Source organism: Gracilinanus agilis, chromosome 1 (genome assembly GCF_016433145.1).
Source record: "Gracilinanus agilis isolate LMUSP501 chromosome 1, AgileGrace, whole genome shotgun sequence".
Classification (NCBI taxonomy): Eukaryota; Metazoa; Chordata; class Mammalia; order Didelphimorphia; family Didelphidae; genus Gracilinanus; species Gracilinanus agilis.
The window spans coordinates 282,176,753-282,195,355 of NC_058130.1; positions in this window are offsets into that span (position 1 = coordinate 282,176,753).

The window sequence follows — 18,603 nt, forward strand, 5'->3', positions numbered from 1 at the left end:
AAACTGTGGTATATGCGGGTGATGGAATACTATTGTGCTAAAAGGAATAACAAACTGGAGAAGTTCCAGGCGAACTGGAGAGACCTCCGGGAACTGATGCAGAGTGAAAGGAGCAGAGCCAGAAGAACTCTATACACAGGGACTGACATTCTGTGGTAAAATCGAATGTAATGAACCTCTGAACCAGCAGCAATGCAATGACCCAGGACAATTCTGAGGGATTTATGGTAAAGATGCTGCCCACATTCAGAGGAGGGACTGCAGGAGAGGAAACATATAGGAAAAACAACTGCTTGAACGCATGGGTCAGGGTGGACATGATTGGGGATGTGGACTCAAAACTACCACACCAATGCAACTACCAACAATTTGGAAATTGGTCTCGATCAAGGACACATGACAAAACTAGTGGAAATGCGCATAGGTAGGGGGGGCCGGGGGGGGGGTTGAAGGGGAAAGGAGGAGCATGAATCATGTAACCATGTTAAAAATGAGTATTAATAAATGTAAAAAAAAAAAAAGACTGCCAAAGTGTTTGGAAGAGATTTAAGCTAACTATATTTGAAAGTAAATTCCATTATCATTTAAAGATAAATAATTTGTGTAGTAGAAAAACATATTCTCAAAAATAGAGACACAACACACACTAAATTTTTTCAATGGAACAATATGTTCCAGACAAGTAAAGAAAATAAAGAGAATGTGAATTAGAATGTGAGCATGAAGATAGGAATGATTTCCCTTTTGTCACTGTGAATCCCTTATAATTAGGTCTGGGACATAATAGGAACATAAAAAATGGCTTGCTGATTGATTATCTCTTTGATTATCTCTTTGGGTTTCCTTTCTTCTTTCTATATCATTTCATATTGGTCTTTTGATATTTCACTCATTCTTGATTATTGCTCATTTAAAAGCAATTCTGTCAAAAGAACCAATGCCAAAGAATACACAATGAAAAAAGTGAAACCATTCCTATCCTCACATTCACATTCTAATAAGAGTGGTAGACCTACATTTATATGTACAAAATATATAAAAACTAGAAAGCTTTCAGAGGGAGGACAAAAAGGCTCCCTGTTGAAGGTAGCCTTTGCACTGAACCTTAAAAAGAAGCCAGGGATTCTAAGAACTGGAGATGAGGAAGAAGCATGTTCTAGGTAAGGTTGAAGCTAGTAGAAAGGCTCAAAATTAGAGGTGGAGCAAGGAACAACATCATTTCTGGCAAGTAGAATTTTTTAAGGTAATAATGAAGCCCAGAAAATTAAGGAAGGACTATACTAAGAGGAGCTTTAAATGCCTAAGTGAAGAGCTTAATTTTGAGCCTACAGGCAATAGAGAGCTAGTGAAGTTTATTAAGGAAGTGGAGGTGTGACCATATTAGATCTACACTTTAGAAAAATTACCTGCATGGGAGTATGGCTGATAAAATTGAGGTAGGGAGACCAAAGTGAAGATTAGTTGTAATCTGATAGGCAAAAAGTAATGAGGTTCTAAACAACTATATTTACTCAGTGAGCAGAAAGTGTATTTTATGTAAGAAATATTATGATGATAAAGTAAGATTCATCTTCCACATATGTGGGATGAGAGTAAAGAGATTTGGGGACGATGGGTTTCTAAAAGGATGATATTATGCTCAAGAATAATAGGAAAGTTTGGAAGAAGAAAGTCAAGAAGGAATTCTGTGTTAGGCATGCTGAGTTTGAAATGCTGTCAATATACACAAATGTATACTTTGTATACTTTCAACTCAAATAATGATAACTTTAAGTGATATATATGAATGCACCATTATGGGATCAAAATTCTGGTCAAATACAATGGACAATATTGAAACTAACTTGTTGAAGTTAAGCACACACATTTTATTTTGGTTAATGAATGGTCATTTGGAAAAGTATGAGGTTGCATCCGCTACTGGTTATATCATTGTTTTGCTCTTCTTTGGAGCAAATTGTATATGTTAGTTTTTGTTTATACCTTTGGAATTGTTCTTGCTTATGTTTTGAAAAAGTCTGTAATAAAATAAAAGATAATATTGAGCTTCAAAAAAAAAAATCTTCGGGGCAGCTGGGTAGCTCAGTGGAGTGAGAGTCAGGCCTAGAGACAGGAGGTCCTAGGTTCAAACCTGGCCTCAGCCACTTCCCAGCTGTGTGACCCTGGGCAAGTCACTTGACCCCCATTGCCCACCCTTACCAATCTTCCACCTATGAGAAAATATACCGAAGTACAAGGGTTAAAAAAAAAATCTTCCACAGAAGAAAAACTATAACATTCTCCTAAATTCTTAGGAGAAATCTTGAGGCAAATATTCTCATTCACCAAATTGAAAAAAGTCTTTACTCCCTCATTGTTGAGGACCAGATTCTCACAAAGTGTTCCAACTTCTGCAAAAGTAGTTAATGTAATCTCATCTGGAACACAAATTCAACAATGAGATAACATGGCTGGATAAAATAAATGTGCTTCTCGTTTAAAGCCTATTATCGGAACTTCATAGACCACAGTCCCACAGATCTACTGTACAAAGGATAGACATTTTAGCATATGTATGAGTTGATTTTTTTCTCAAATTTTACTATAGGAGACAAGTGAAAGTATATATCTCTTTCAAAGAAAAGGAAATTGGCAAGCTCGCAACAAACATTCCACATACCTCTAGAATGTCTCAGGCGAATGTTTCATTTTTTTTTTGGACTTCTCCTTGTTATTCCTAGCAGAGGAACAGGACTAGAAATATATTATTATAAATACTTCATTAGAACTTTATTTTTCTTCTGCCTAGTTAAAATTCTGAAAGAGTTCTTTTTTAAGCTTTAATGATTTTTAAAGCCCTGTTATTTTGCAGTACTTCTCTATATAGGATTCTCTTAACAAAAACACTACCAATAAAAAAAATTAACTTAAATGAACAGACATAGCACACGCAACATTATACACCAAAATTTACAACCTTTTTCCACAAAAAGGAAATGTTTCTTTTTTTAAGTTTCTGGAAAAAAAGATTAAATAACTGTGTAAGATCTGAATCAAAATGTCTTTTAATGATGTTTTCTTACACATTATTGAATCCATTTATATTTTTCAATCAATGAATAAGTATTTTTAGGTGCCTACTATGTTCTCGGTATTGTGCTAAATTCTGAGAATACAAAAGATGAAAAAGACAATCCCTGACCTAAATGAGGGAGACAACATGCAAACAAACATATATAAACAAGCTATATACAGGATTAATAGGAAATAATTGAGAAGGAAGGCACCAGACTAAAGCTAGACTAAGAAAAATATCTGTAAAAGAGAGGATTTTAGTTGAGAATTAAAGAAATCTAGGTGAAGGTGAAGAGGAAGAGTGTATCCAGGCATGTAGAAAATGCCCAGAGCCAAGAGATGGAGGGTGTTATGAATAATATTGATATAGATGGATATATTCAACAATATTAATGGTTTATTGTAATCCATAATTAAGCCATGTGCCTGCTAAGATCTAATTAAAAAATCCCTGCCATTACCTCTGCCCACCTGGCTGCTCCATAGCAAAAAGAGGAAGTACCAATCCCAATCTCCCTTTTTAAACTTCTGTTTACTGTTGTCTTACTTCACCATGTAAGGGCAGGAAGCCCATTGAATCATAGGAAATGTAGTTCTCAAGTCCCCTAAGCATCCACAGGAAGTTTATATCATGGATCTTGATATTAAGACCACAGACCCCAAATTTCCACTAACACAAGGGTCTTGTTCATGGAATATCCAGGAGGTCAGTGACCCTGGACAGAAGAATATGTGATAGGGAGCAAGATGTAAGAAGACTGGAAAAATGGTGGGAGACTAGGTTATGAAAGGCTCTAAATGACAAACTAAGGATTTTGTATTTGATCCTATATGTGATAGGGAACATTGGAATTTATTGAGTAAGGAAGTAGCATGATCAACTTTAGGAAATCACTTTGGTTGCTTAATGGTCTAAAAAAGATAAATATCTAATCTATGGGGAACCAGTAGGTGTTTTGGGCAACTGCCACTCACAGATCAAACTCACAAGGAAGGATAGAGTATCAGGGGTAGAGTAAATCTGATAACCCTACACTACAGGAATGACATTTGGGATAGTCTCTGTCACAAACCAAGAAATAACACAAAGGTTAACTACTAACATTCTATGGGTTCTTTGAGGTAAGAGGAAACCAACAGGAAGAAAAACAAAATAGTTCAATGTATAAAAAGAGTAAGGAGAGTGGGAGAGCTATTTTTATAACTAGGAATAGCTAACTGGCAAGAATGGAGTTCTTTTTTTTTTTTAAACCCTTACCTTCTGTCTTGGAGTCAATACTGTATATTGGCTCCGAGGCAGAAGAGTGGTAAGGGCTAGGCAATGGGGTCAAGTGACTTGCCCAGGGACGCATAGCTGGGAAGTGTCTGAAGTCAGATTTGAACCTAGGACCTCCTGTCTCTAGGCCTGGTTCTCAATCCACTGAGCTACCCAGCTGCCCCCAAGAATGGAGTTCTAAGAGAGAGTTGAATATCAGTTTCTCTGCTAACCTAACTTCAGTAAGGCTGACAGTCTTGATTGAAGGCTAGAGGGAGAGCTGGGTATTGGGATTCTCACAACTGGTCCAGGCTGCTCCTTTGATGACTTCAGGATAACAGGAACCAACTCCTTGCACAGCCAATAATCCAATAGATACCAGGTAGGGAAGAATGCCTGCAAACTGTCCACCAGAAACAGACACTTCCTACTACCAAGGTTTGCCTTGAAACATGTTGTCTTCCAGCTTCTCCAATCCCAAAGATCCCAAACTTATGGAGTCACTGCTGGCTGGATACCTGCTCCAAACCCCTCTCACACCAGCACTGACAGTTCACTCTCCATTCTCCCCCAGCTGCATTCCAATACAGAATGTTCAAAGCTGACAGCCAAGCTCCCTCCCTAGGCACTTCTTACTCATCTTAAATTTCTATTCTATTCCCTAAATTACTCATTACAATGGAGGATGGAGAGAGATGAGTCTAGCAGACCTAGCAGCAGTCTATTCCAGCAGTCCCAGAGTAATATAGTGCTATGGGCCGGCCCCAGAGTGATGAAAGTGTCAGAAAAGTAAAAGGGACATATTTGGGAGATGTTGTAAAAATAGAATTGATAGGCTTTTGTAACAGATTAGAGTGAGAGACAGTGAGGATGAGTACCACTGAAGAGTTAAGAGTGATTCTTCAACACCATTGGTTCAATTTCCCAATGGAAATAATTAACAGAGGGAAGACATTAGGATTAAGGAGGATTGGAGAAGGCTTTTTCTGCATCTATTAAAATAATCATGTGATTTTTGTTAGTTTGATTATTTGTATGGTTGATTTTGGGGATGGTTTTCCTAATATTAAACTATCCTTGCATTTCTGTTATAAATCCCACCTGATGATAGTGATTAATCCTTGTGATCACTTGCTGGAGTCTTTTTGCTAGTATTATATTTAAGACTTTTGCATCTATGTTCATTAAGGAGTTGGTCTGTAGTTTTCTTTCTCTGTTTTTGATCTACCTGGCTTTGGAATCAGTACCGTATTTGTGTCATAAAAGGTATTTGGTAGAACTCCTTCTTTGCTTATTATGTCAAATAGTTTGCATAGTATTGGGATTAGTTGTTCTTTGAATGTTTGATAGAATTCACTTGTGAATCCATCAGCCCCTGGGAATTTTTTCTTTGGGAGTTCTTTGATGGCTTGTTCAATTTCTTTTTCTAATATGGGATTATTTAAATATTCTATTTCTTCTTCTGTTAATCAAAGCAATTTATATCTTAATTTGTTCTCTTTCTAGTTTTTTAATTTGCATGCCCAATTCATTGACCTCTTCCCTCCATGATTTGTTAATGCATGCACTCAAAGATATAAATTTCTCCCTGAGTACTGCTTTAGCTGCATCCCATAGATTTTGACATGATATCTCATCATTGTAATTCTCTTCAGTGAAATTATTAATTGTTTCTCTGACTTGTTCTTTCACTGATTTAGAAGAATCATATTATTTAATTTCCAATTAATTTTTGGTTTGCCTGTCCATGTGCCCTTACTGATTATTATTTTTTTTACATTATCATCTGAAAAGGTTACATTTATTATTTCTGCTCTTTTGCATTTGTTTGCCATGTTTCTATGCCCTACTACATGGTCAATATTTGTGAATGTACCATGTACTGCTAAAAAGAAGGTGTATTCCTTTTTGTCCCTATTTATTTTTCTCCACGTCACTATTAACTCCAATTTTTCTAAGATTTCATTCACATCTCTTGTTTAATTTTTGTTTTGATTTATCTAGATCAGATAGAGATAGGTTCAGGTCTCCAACTAGTATAGTTTTACTATCTATTTCCTCCTTAAGCTCCAATAGTTTCTCTTTTAAAAATTTGAATGCTATACTATTTGGTGCATAAATGTTGTGTACTGATATTTCCTCATTGTCTATATTGCCTTTTATCAGGATGTAATTACCTTTCCTATCTCTTTTAATCAGATCTATTTTTACCTTGGCTTTGTCAGATATCATGATTGTGAGTCCTGCCTTCTTTTTCTCAGTTGATGCTCAATAGATTTTGCTCCAGCCTTTTACCTTTACTCTGTGTGTTTCTTATAGACAACATATGGTAAGATTCTGGTTTTTAATCCACTCTGCTATTTGCTTCTGTTTTATGGGTGAATTCATTTCATTCACATTCATAGTTATGATTACCATCTGTGTATTCCCCATTATTTTGATTTCCTCTCCTAGTTCTGGCCTTTCTTCTTTCACTGTTTCCTTCTACATCACTCTTTTGTTTTAATCAGTCCCCCTAATCTCCACCCTTATTTTACTTCCCTTCCTAATCCATCCCTTCTTATTACCCTCTTATTTTCATTTAGGGTCTATTAAATTTCCTCCCCCCCCTTTCCTTCCCTTTTGGTACTCACTGTTTCACTCCCCTCCTTGGTTTTTACCTCTCTACTTCCCTGAAGGGTAAGATAGAATTTGATACCCCAATGGATCTAGATGCTCTTCCCTCTCAGAACTGGTTCCACTGAAAATAAGGCTTAAGTATTACCCATTAGCACTCTCTTCTTCTTTTTCTTATAATTGTATTCTTCCCCTCCCCCTCCCATGTGCCTCTTTATGTAATATAAATTATCCTATTTTTCTTATTCCTTCTAGTTTCTCTTGGTGCCATCTTCTATTCCCCCCCCCCCAAATCTTTTCTTTCCTTTCCTTTCTTTCTTTTTTTTACATATCAAACCACTTAGTACCCCAACCTCTACCTATTTTCCTTGGAAATCTTCTATTTTGTTGAATTGTTTTCTTGGATAATTTCTCATAGTATGAAGTCAAGAGTTCTGTTTATTTCTGGGTTTTCAGGTAGACCTATGATTCTCAAGTTGTCTCTCCTCAACCTGTTTTCCAAATTATTCCTTTTCTCAATGAGATATTTCATTTTCCTTCTATTTTGACTTTGCTTTATTAATTCTTGCTGTCTTGTGAGACCATTAGCTTCTATTTACCCAGTTCTATTCTTTAAAGACTGGTTTTCAGCTAACATCTTTTGATTTTCCTTTTCAGTTTGGTATATCCTGCTTTTCATGGCTTCCAGCATATCATTTCTAGTTTTCAATTTGCTTATCATTTCATTTGCTTTCTGGGCTTCTTTTTCCAAGTGGGAGATTCTATCATTTAAACTGCTGTTTTCCTTTTGAACTATTTCTACTTTTCTTGCCAAGTTTCTCCTATCTTTTTAATTTGGTTCTCAAATTCTAGCCTCATTTCTTGGAGTACTTGTGACGAATTTCCATTTTTTTTGGAAAGTCTGGATGTGTTTCCTTGTTTGTCATTTTCTGATGTCTCCTCTGTAATTTGTTGTTTCTCTAAGTAGAAATTATCCAGTCAAAGTCTTTTTCTTATTTTTTTTGTAATTATATACTGTAGTTCTTAGGTGTTGGGCATTGCTATGTTAGTTTTTTCTTCCCTTCTGAAGAAAGGATGATTCAAACTTCCACCTTTTGATTAACTGTTTTAGGGTAATTTGATTAAAATAAACCCAGGAAATATATCTAGAGGTAATTACAATACACTAACCTAGCCCTTAAAGATGAGCAAGGACTTGAGAAAGTAGGTAACACCTAGACAGAAGAATGGCAGTTAAGTCAGTTGATCTGAGTACCAGCTTCAAACCTGCTTGGAATTAACATAATAACTTATCTACCTAAATTAATGTTCTTGCAAGGGGATAAGTAGATTAGACAGGAAACAATAACAACTATTTATTGAAGATAAAGGATTTAGGAAGGTGCGTAACAGATTTCCTTAACTGAGGTAACTAGTAACATATACTTTGGCAAGGAAATGGAGTTCTAAACTAAGGTTTTCACTAACAACAACAGTCAAGCAGGATAGGGTTTTGGATATCTCACTCCTGGTTCCCTGATTCCTCCAGCATTGTTTCTCTGGTGTCCCAGGGTCTCAGATGTTATTCTGCCAATAGATCCAGTGGGGTAAAAACAGTGAATTGGTACGGAATGAAGTCCACCCTCCAAGCTGCAAATCCAAGCTCTAGCTTTCTCTTCCCACAAAGATGATGGTATACTGATGATGCCTTCTCAGGGAGATCAAAACACACATGCTCCTTCTTCAGTGGTAACCAAATGACCAAGTCAAATGCTCCATTCCAAGATTTTAGAATGTTCATATCCTGCCACCTTGCTTGGCAAATTTTCTCTATCTACACTTAAAAATACTATTTCCTTATTACACTTCCCAGTCAGAAGTCTGAGTGAGGAGGGTAGGCAGCTCTCTGTGTATAGAGCTTTAGCACAGTTTTTTCCTGAGGTTATTTTTCAGTCTCTGCTGTGTCTGCTGTGGGCAGCCCTTCTCTGCCCTGTCTCCACATTTCTCAGCCTCCTGGGGTCCCAAGTCTCACTGCTCTCAGGGGTAGGTCTGTGATATCCTCAGCCAGCCCCCTGATAACCTCGTGATTGCCCTGCACTTGCTTTTACTCTGGCATGCTCACTCTGACTCTGGTGTGGTAGATGTAGTGGGAGAGGGGTGATCAGTTCACACTTTGGTATGAGTAATTTTATCCCCTTATTGCATGCAAATGCCCAAACCCTGCCTACCTTTGAGTCTGTACCCTACAGTAGAGCCCCTTCACTCATCTAATTTTGCTTTTTATATTGGTTAGGTGGTGAGGTGAAAGAGTCCCTTGCATCCATCTTAGCCTGAAAGTCAGAGGTTTTTCTGTTCTTGAAGGTTGTTTCACTCTGTCTCCTTATTGGTTATTTCACTCCCGTATTCATCTTATGAAGATATTTTACTCTTGGTGGGAGAGGATCTTTGTGGTGAAACAGAGCTATTGCCCTACTTACTCCTCCATATTGGCTCCACCCTGTGCTCAAAATTTTTAGTAGAATTTTCTTTTTTGCCAAGATCTTTGGAAATGTTAGTCTCTTTGCTTCCTACCACCTGCCTCCTTCCATTACCACTCCCTTTCAGCCTTTGTCTGAGGCCACTCAGAGAAATAGGATCTTTAATAGGAACTTAATATCTGGATCCCATCAAAGTCAATACAGCTGGCAAGGCCCTATATTGACTCAGTTGGCCTGAAAAGTTAGGCCATAAGATGGATGGTTTATCCAAAAAATTTGACCCCTCTCTATGACTACTTTTATTGTTGAAAGTATATTAATTTAGTTTTTTTTTTAGGATAGCCTCAAGTTTTATAGAAAGTCTCTAAGTACTCTATAGTAAACCAGCAGTTAAGGAGTTAACAGTTTTTCCCTAAGCGGAGAATAGCAGAAATTAGCAGAAACTGCTTTGTATCTCTTTTCCCTGCTTCAGACATCCCAAAGATACTGCGGGGAAGATCCGGACAAATTCAACTCTCACTTAGTACTTTCCAATGACAAAATACACCTCACAATCTTAAAGGCTTATTCTTTGACATACCTTTTGAAATATGAAAGCTTTTTACTAAAATAACTCTTAGATAAGATGAGATCCATTTTTTAACCTTGAACCTTGTCTCATCCAGCATAATCTTCATGAGAGAAAATTTTTGTAAGCTATATGCCAAACCTTGGGTTTCCTATATAGCTGTCAATTCAGTTGTGCTTTTTGTAAGAAACTGTTCTTGGAAAATGGTATAAAATAAAGAAAGCCCAGAGGCTTTTTGGAGCAGCCATGAGCTAATGTATTGGACTGATAGTTCCCAGCTTCTGCATTGTTCTTTCTCACCTAAACCATATACCTTCTATCAAGATGATAGTTTTCTTATGTTCCATTTTTTGACATCCAAAAAAAAGATCTTCTATAAATATTTTTGTAGATGTGAGTCTTTTTCCTCTTTCTTTGATCTCTTTAAAGTGTAGGTCAAGTTGGATCAAAAAGGTATGTCGAGTTTTGCAACTTTTGTAACATGGTTCTAAATTGTTTTCTATAATGATTTCATCAGTTCACAACTCCACTAATAGCTCATTAATATGTGTGTTTCCTTCAATATAATTTATCTTTCAATTTTGTCATTTTTGCTAGGCTTGTGAATATTAGGTGAAACTACAAAGTTGTTTTAATTTGTATTTCTCTAATGATCTCAAGTATTTTGATTGTAATAACTTGAATTTCTTAGTTTGAAAATTGTCTGTTCATATCTTTTGAATATTTACTTATTAGGGAATAACTTTTAATTTTATAAATTTTCATCAATTTCTTATAAATCTTAGATATAAAACATTTTTATGTTCTTACCTTCCATCTTAAAATCAATAAGGCAAAAGAACAGTAAGGGCTAAGCAGTGGGAGTAGTGATTTGTCCAGGGTCACTCAGCTAGGAAGTGTCTGAGACCAGATTTACTCTGGGCCTGGCACTCTATCCATTCAGACACCTCATTGCCCCAAAGCAATATATTGCTATTATTATTGGAGGGAATGTGGAAAAATTGGGACATGATATGCTGTTCATGGAGCTATGAATTGATACAACCATTCTGGGGAGCAATTTGGAACAATGCCCACAGAACCATAAAACAATGTATAGCCAGCAATAACACTACAAGATCTGTATCAAGAAGAGATTAAAGAAAGGGGAAAAGGACCTACTTGTACAAAAATAGTCGTGATGGCTCATTTTGTGTTAACAAAAGACTTGAAACCGAAGGGATGTCCATCAACTGGGGAACAACTGAACTTAGAGTTGTGCTATATGATTTTAATGGAATGTCATAAGAAATGACAGCAAAATAATCACACAAAAAACTTTGAAAGACTTATATGAAATGATGCAAAGTGAAGTGAGCATAACCAAAAGAACACAATACACAGTAATAGCATTAAAGTGTGATGATCAACTGTGAACAACAACTATTATCAGCCATGCAAGGATCTAGAACAATTACAAAGGGCTCATGATCAAAAAGTCCATCCATTACTATCTACTGTTACAGAAGGAACTGACAATCAGGAAGTAGATTGAAGCATATCACTCTTCTCTTTATTTCCTCCATGAATTTTTTTCCTAGTGTAAGCGATTCATGTCTTCTTTTACTACATGATGAACATGGACATTTGCATTGTAAAATAATACATGTACAAGCTATATCATACTATATGATGATATGGGGAAGGGATTGTGGGAGGGAGGGAGGGAAGATGAATTTCAAAATGTTAGAAAATGATCATTGAAAATTATATCAACAGGTATTAAGAAAAACCCTTAAAAGTAAAAAAAAAAAAAGTCCAGTCCTTGAACTTAACATACCTTTTCAAACATGCCTGCCTAGAATATATGAAAATGGTGCTTTGTTGGTAAAAATTTTAGGAGGAATAGAAAGAAAAGAGGTGGGAATTACTTCCCTTCCTTCCCTTGAGAATTGTAGAAACATTGAGGCAAAAGGTCATCTCTGTGTGTTGATAATAGCTGAGAAAAGATCAATAATAACCAGCAAACTTCCACTCTATACTTCCCATAAGTAAAAGCTATTCTTTGATTGCAGTTATATGTTATATGGAGCTCATTTTAAAAATATTAATATTTTGTCTCCAAATTGCTTATAAATCAGTTTCCTGCATTAGTCCCACTGTGCTAATCACTAAGATTGCTTCAGTTCTTTTCACTTTGATCTCTCTTCTAAAATTGCCAATCTCAACATTTTTTGAATGTCCTGAAAATCTCACTAATAATTACTAGGTCAGTTTTTTGCTTCATCTTATCCTGTTTTTGAATAAATAAAAGATTAGCATTCAAAGGGCCTGGATATAATCATCTACACCATCACCTTCCCCCCACCCCAGAAAAACAAACAAAATAAGTCAAAGAAAACTCTACTTTAACCAGAAGCAGTTTACTTTTAGAAACTCTAAACTTCCTTAGTTTTCTAGAAAGCCAGTTTATATTTTCAGTTTCCCATTTTGCTTTATATTACTTAATCATCAGCAATTATAATACATATAATTTTTTGCTTAGAGACCCAAGGGATCATTTCCCCAGCCTCTAGCTCATCAGCAACATGCTGTGAATAAAGAATTGCAAGGGGACCCACTATATGCCCCTTCTGCTGACAGCTTATGCTGAAAAACTCTAGTCTTTCCCAGGTTTCTTACCATATGTTTCTTGTTCATTTCTCTCACCAGTGTGTCTTACACAGTTCATTAATAATTTATCCACTTCAAGGTTTGGAGTTTGCAGATGTTCAATGTGTTTTAAAATCTTTTGTGAAAGAAGTCAGGGAGTACAATTACATAGCAATGGATTTATATTAAAATATACATTTAAAGTAATATAAAGAAATGTATTGCCACTAGTTTAAAAAGAGCACAAGGCCTGGCAGCAGAAGAGCTTAGCTTTCAGCCGCAGTTTAGCTACAATCTGTGGGATGATGGGTGACTTCCATTTCTTTCAGGTATAAAATGAGGACAATAATTTTCACTATCTACTTCAACAAACTGTGAAGATAAAATAAGAGAAAATATCTGTAAGTAGAGCTTTATAATCATAAAGTACTGGAAATATAATAAATTCTTATAAAGAGCTCCAAATCCTATACAACTAAGCTTAATGCACAGAAATTTTTTTAAAAACTCTTACCATCCATCTTAGTATCAATTCTGGGCAATCAGAGTCAAGTGACTTGCCCAGAATCACACAGCTAGGAAGTTTCTGAAGCCAGATTGGAACCTAAATCCTCTCAACTCCAAGTCTGGCTTTCTGTAACCACTATGCAACTTAGATGCCCCAACACACAATTAAGAGATAATGTCACGGACATGTAAATTTAACTGAACAACTATGATAATATTAGTATCTACCAGGTCGCTCCCTACCCCACAAGATGAATTAGGTTAATTTTCCCTCGGAAAGTGACAAAGTTTTCCTTGGAACTTGATTAGCTCTGGGGGTCAAGTCTAAAGATGTTCCTACTTTAATGCAGCTTGTAGCTTCTGGTGGTATTAGTGTGATTTCCTGGTCATTTAAGGCCATAAAAAGGGCCACCTATTTTGAATTGGGGTCATGCAGATTTAACAGATGTCCCGAAACCATGGGAATAACCATACTATTCCCTGCTGACCAGATGTGTTTCCATTAGAAGATGAAGGAGGGGCATATCTACCCAAGTCAATTCCTCGAAACTAGTTGAGCAGACTTCCTTTTGTTAACTGTAAAATGTCCTATAATGCTTCTTTTCAGTCTAACATTAAACCTGACCTAACAGGGTAACAACAAGCCTGATAAAGGCCTGTCTTTAACATGAATTCTATTCAGAAGTAAGGCTAACAGATCAGCTTCTAATTCATGAAGACCTTGGTTCAAATCCTATTTTTGAGACATTGCTGCCTGTGAGAGCCAGATAAGACCCAGAAAAAATGAGCCAGATAGCATTCACTACTGTAAGTTTCACAACTGTTGCTAATTGCCATTAATAGAGCGAGTTTTCTCACAAGTTCCCAACACCAATGAAACAACAGGTTTAAAAAAATATTTCGCACTATTCTATTCCTTCCTAACCTTTTAGTGTTATACAGAGCCTCAGGTTCTTTCTGGAAGGATAAATTAAATATAGAAGAATCTAAAAGATGAGATGAGCAGTGAATATTGAGATTTTATGACTCATTAGTAGCAGCCAAGAAGGAATGAATTCAATTATTCAGTTCTTTAAATTATTTGCATTTTTTCTTTTCTTCTGGAGAACTGACAGCAAATTTAGGGTTAGACATTTCCTACTGTGTTGCAGGGTCAAGTTCACATGATTTTCCTATTTTCAGTTATAATATGAAATCACATGATTATACATACATATTCACCTCCATTAACTCCAGGATTTCTAAACTTATATGTAGGAAACAATAAATAGCACCAAAACTTATATAAGTTATATAAAATGACACGTAAACAAAAACCACAATAAACAAAAACAAAAACCTTTTTGTATATAATACTGGCCAGCAAAGCTAGTGGAAACTCAATTCACAGTTAGCCTTAGCTAACATCAAAAATAAGACTTGTCCAGAATTACTCATGGTAAGCAATAGATTTAATGACTAAAATACTGTGTTTCCCATCACCACCATCAAATTGGAGAAAATAACAATGATAGAATCAGATCACCAGTTTTGCTGATCAAACTTCCCCACATCATTTTTTCTCATTTTCTTTTTAATTATAAACCTTTATAAACCTAAGTAGAATAGCTAGGTGGCTCAGTGGATTGAGAACCAGGCCTAGAGACGGCAGATCCTAGGTTCAAATCTAGCCTCAGATACTTCCTAGCTGTGTGACCCTGGGCAATTCACTTAACTCCCACTGCCTAGCCCTTACCACTCTTCTACCTTAGAATTGATACACAGTATTGATTCTAGGAAGGAAGGGTTTAAAAAAATTTTTTAAACAGCCCGCATGCTTTTAAAATAAATTTTAAAAATAAATAAATAAACCTAAGTAATTTTAATGAGCATTTTAATAAGCAAAGAAAACCATAAAGGCGATTACATATGAAACTGACCATTTCCGTTATATATATTTTTACTCCATATCTTTGTTTTTGTATTTTGTATAATTTTGTTTTTGTATTTTGTATAATTTTGTTTTTGTATAATCAAACTTAACATAATAGTTCCATCACTGTCCTATTTATCTGTGTCCTCTTGTGAACTTCCTTTTGCTTGATGCTGTTTATTTTTTAATGATTCATTGGTGATCTTTTTTCTTTTCTTCCTTTTTTAGTAACATAGTTACTCCCCTCCCTACTCCTCCAAATTTTCCTCTGCCAATACAAAAAAGAAAAGAAAAACAAAAGGCCTCCCTTGAAACAAATATATGTTGGCTATGTCTGAAAATATGTCTTATTTCCTGCCTTATTAAAGTAAGATTATCCTTACTTTCTCAGTGACCTTTAATCTCTTTCTATCTTCTAGCTACTTCCTTGTTGCCCATAAATATGTCAATGACTCCCCATCTTAAAAAATCCTGACTTGATCTGATTGTCCCCATTAGCTATAAACCTATATTTCTCCTCCCCTTCTTAACTAAATTCCTTGAGTTGATCATCTACACAATCAGTGCCTCCACTTCCTTTCCTCTCTCCCTTTTCTTAAGAACTCTGCAATTTCATTTCTGATGTAATCACTCAGCTGAAAACTGCTCTCTCTGAAGATATTAATAATTTCTTAATTTCCAAATTTAATAATCTTTCTCAATCCTCATCCTTTTTTACCCCTGCAGCCTCTGGCATTATGTATGACACTCTTTTTGACACTCTTTCCTTTTTAAGCTTTTGTGACACTTCTCTCTTCTGTTTTTTCCCCCTACCTGACAGACTGCTTCTTCCCATTCCCCTTTGTTGGATCTTCATCCAAGTCATGCCTCTAAACGGTGGTTGTCCACCAAGGCTTTGTCTTATGCTCTTTTACACCAGCAATTTTCCAACTTTTTAGTCTAGGGATCTCTTTCCACTTGTAAATAAGTTTTTGCAAAGAATATTTACTTCAAAATATAATAAGAAATAAACAAACCTATTCCCCCCCACCATGTGAGAGACATAATCCTTCCTTCCCCAAGCTCAACCACCTCCATCTCTAGGGAATGGAAAGGAACTTAGCTCAGTTCTCAAAGAGCATAGTCCCAATTCCAAGTCCAACCCCCCTCCCAACCACTAAGTTCCAGGCATCTGGCTTCTCAGGGTTTCCATGAAGGGTTGGCTGGCTATACCAGCCCACCTGCAATCCTGGCTCCAAGATCACCATAGCTCAAACTCCTAGTCCTAAAAGAATCACCTCCAGCACTTAGAACTGAGGACAAATAATACAAAACAAGAACAAACATCCTTGTTCTGCTTTCTGCTGCCAGGAAGGGTAGCAAAGGCTGTAGGAAAATCCTTTACCAATCCAATTTGTGATGTCTACCCCTGCTAGGCATAGCAGATAAGAGTCACCAAAAAGAGTAAATACTTTCCTTTTTTTCCAAGTCCTCACCCCAGAAATCTCTGAAAAGGTATAAGAAATGTCCTTTCTCTTACTTCCACAGTGTCATACTTTTTTGCCAAGAAAACCCCAAATAGGGTCACAGAGTCAGAAGCAACTGAAAAACAACTGAACAAGATATCTGTTTTAGTGCAAAAACAACAATATGAACATTTCTTCTAGAAGAGTCTAGTGACCTCAAATTTGTCACAGCAAACTTAATACTACTATTTTCATAAGACTCAATAGTATTGTGCCTATAAGTATACTAATTCTTGTACAAAATTCAGTGAAACAAAAAATATTCTTACTTGGTCAAGTAATCAATAAATGACTTGTGAATGAACACAACATTTACAACTTAATATGTGGGTTAAATCTATTGACATTTTCAAAATTAGAAATTTCAGATTATGAAAATAATTTTGACTTTGTGGACCTCTTGGGTCTTACTATAGTCAGAAAACTGATGTTTTATACCAGAGGTGACAAGCACATGCTCTGTTGGCCAAATGAGGCCTATAATACTCTGGAACTTGATTAAAAAATAATTGGGAAATATTTTTAAAAATAAATAAAAATACAATGAAATAGAGATGATATTAATACATTATTTTATGAGTCAATATAAATCAATATAGGAATCCTTATATATGGTTTAGTGGTCCTCCGTTTCTATTTGAGTTTGACACCACTGCTCTATACTTTCATTTTTCATTCAATGGGTTCAATTATTATCTCTATACAGATGACTCTCTTCAATTCATTGAGTTCTAAACTTCTCTCCTGCCTCCAATCTTGCAATTCCAACTGCTTACAGGACATTTCAAACTGAATGTCTCATAGACAAATTAAAAGTCCCAAAGTGAATTCATTCTCTTTCCCTAGATACTCTTTTTTTTCTGAAATTTTCTATCATTGTCAAGGACACCACTATTCTTCCCGTCAAATAGACTCATAGCCTAGATGTTATTCTCAAGTCCTCAGTCTCACTTCCCCATATATCCAGTCTGATGCTAAATCCCTTCAGTGTTACCTTTGCTACATTTCTCATTCTTCTCTCCTCTGACACTCCCATGAGCCTTGTGTAGGCTCTTATCACCTAATGTCTGGACTATTGCCTTCTTGTTTGTAGTCTTCTTGTTTGCCTCCCTGCCTCAAGTCTCTCCCTACTCCAAATCATCTTCCATTGAGATATATTGTAATGATCTCGCTCTAGAACAGGTCTTACCATTTCATTTCCCACATCAGTAAACCTCAGGAGTTCTCCGTTACTTCTAGGATCAAATATTGGATCCTATATATGGCTCATGAAGCTCTTTACAATCTGTCCTTTCCTACCTTTCCACTTTTCTTATACTTCACTCCCTTCTACAAACTCTACAACTCAGTGACATTGATTTCTTTGTTGTTCCTCAAACAAAAAACTCCTTTGCAGACCTCAGACATTTACTAGCTATGTGACTCTGAGCAAGTCACTTAACCTTATTTGCCTCAATTTCTTCATCTGTAAAAACTCCCGTGGCTCTCTGCCTTTTTACTATCTTATTCCTTATGTAAGAAACTAACAATCCAAAATACTATGAAAAGTCATAAACTACCAGTAACATACCTCTCAAAAAAAAGCAACAAAAATCACAAGAATAAGCATAAGATCCAATTCAAAGTACAAGGTTTAGCCACTGAAGTCAGAATTAAAGTTCTAGTGGTCCCTGGCTTAGGGACAATATCCATTACAGGAGATTCTTCGAAGGACAGGTTTGCCAAATCAGCCAAACTACTCTTGGGAAGAAACTATATGGTTACACTTTTTATTTCAGTTTCTATGTGACAACTAAAATTTGAATTTAATGTTATATTCAGTCCTCTCCCCTCCCATTTCATCATTTCAGAGCTAATTTCATGAGTTCATATTCCATATTCAAATATGATCAATTATTCTCATTTTCAGAAAATATTGAAAATATGAAGATTGTTCTTCCTTTTTTCTGACCAGAGTATAGTAATTTATAGCAAATTTCAACTCTAATATGACCCCTGAAACTTCAAGTGCTTAGCCCTGGAATTGTGAGTAGGTCCCCTTCTATTCTGAAACAGATTATTGTTTTTAGGATTTAGGATTCAGAGCTGCTCATCCACCT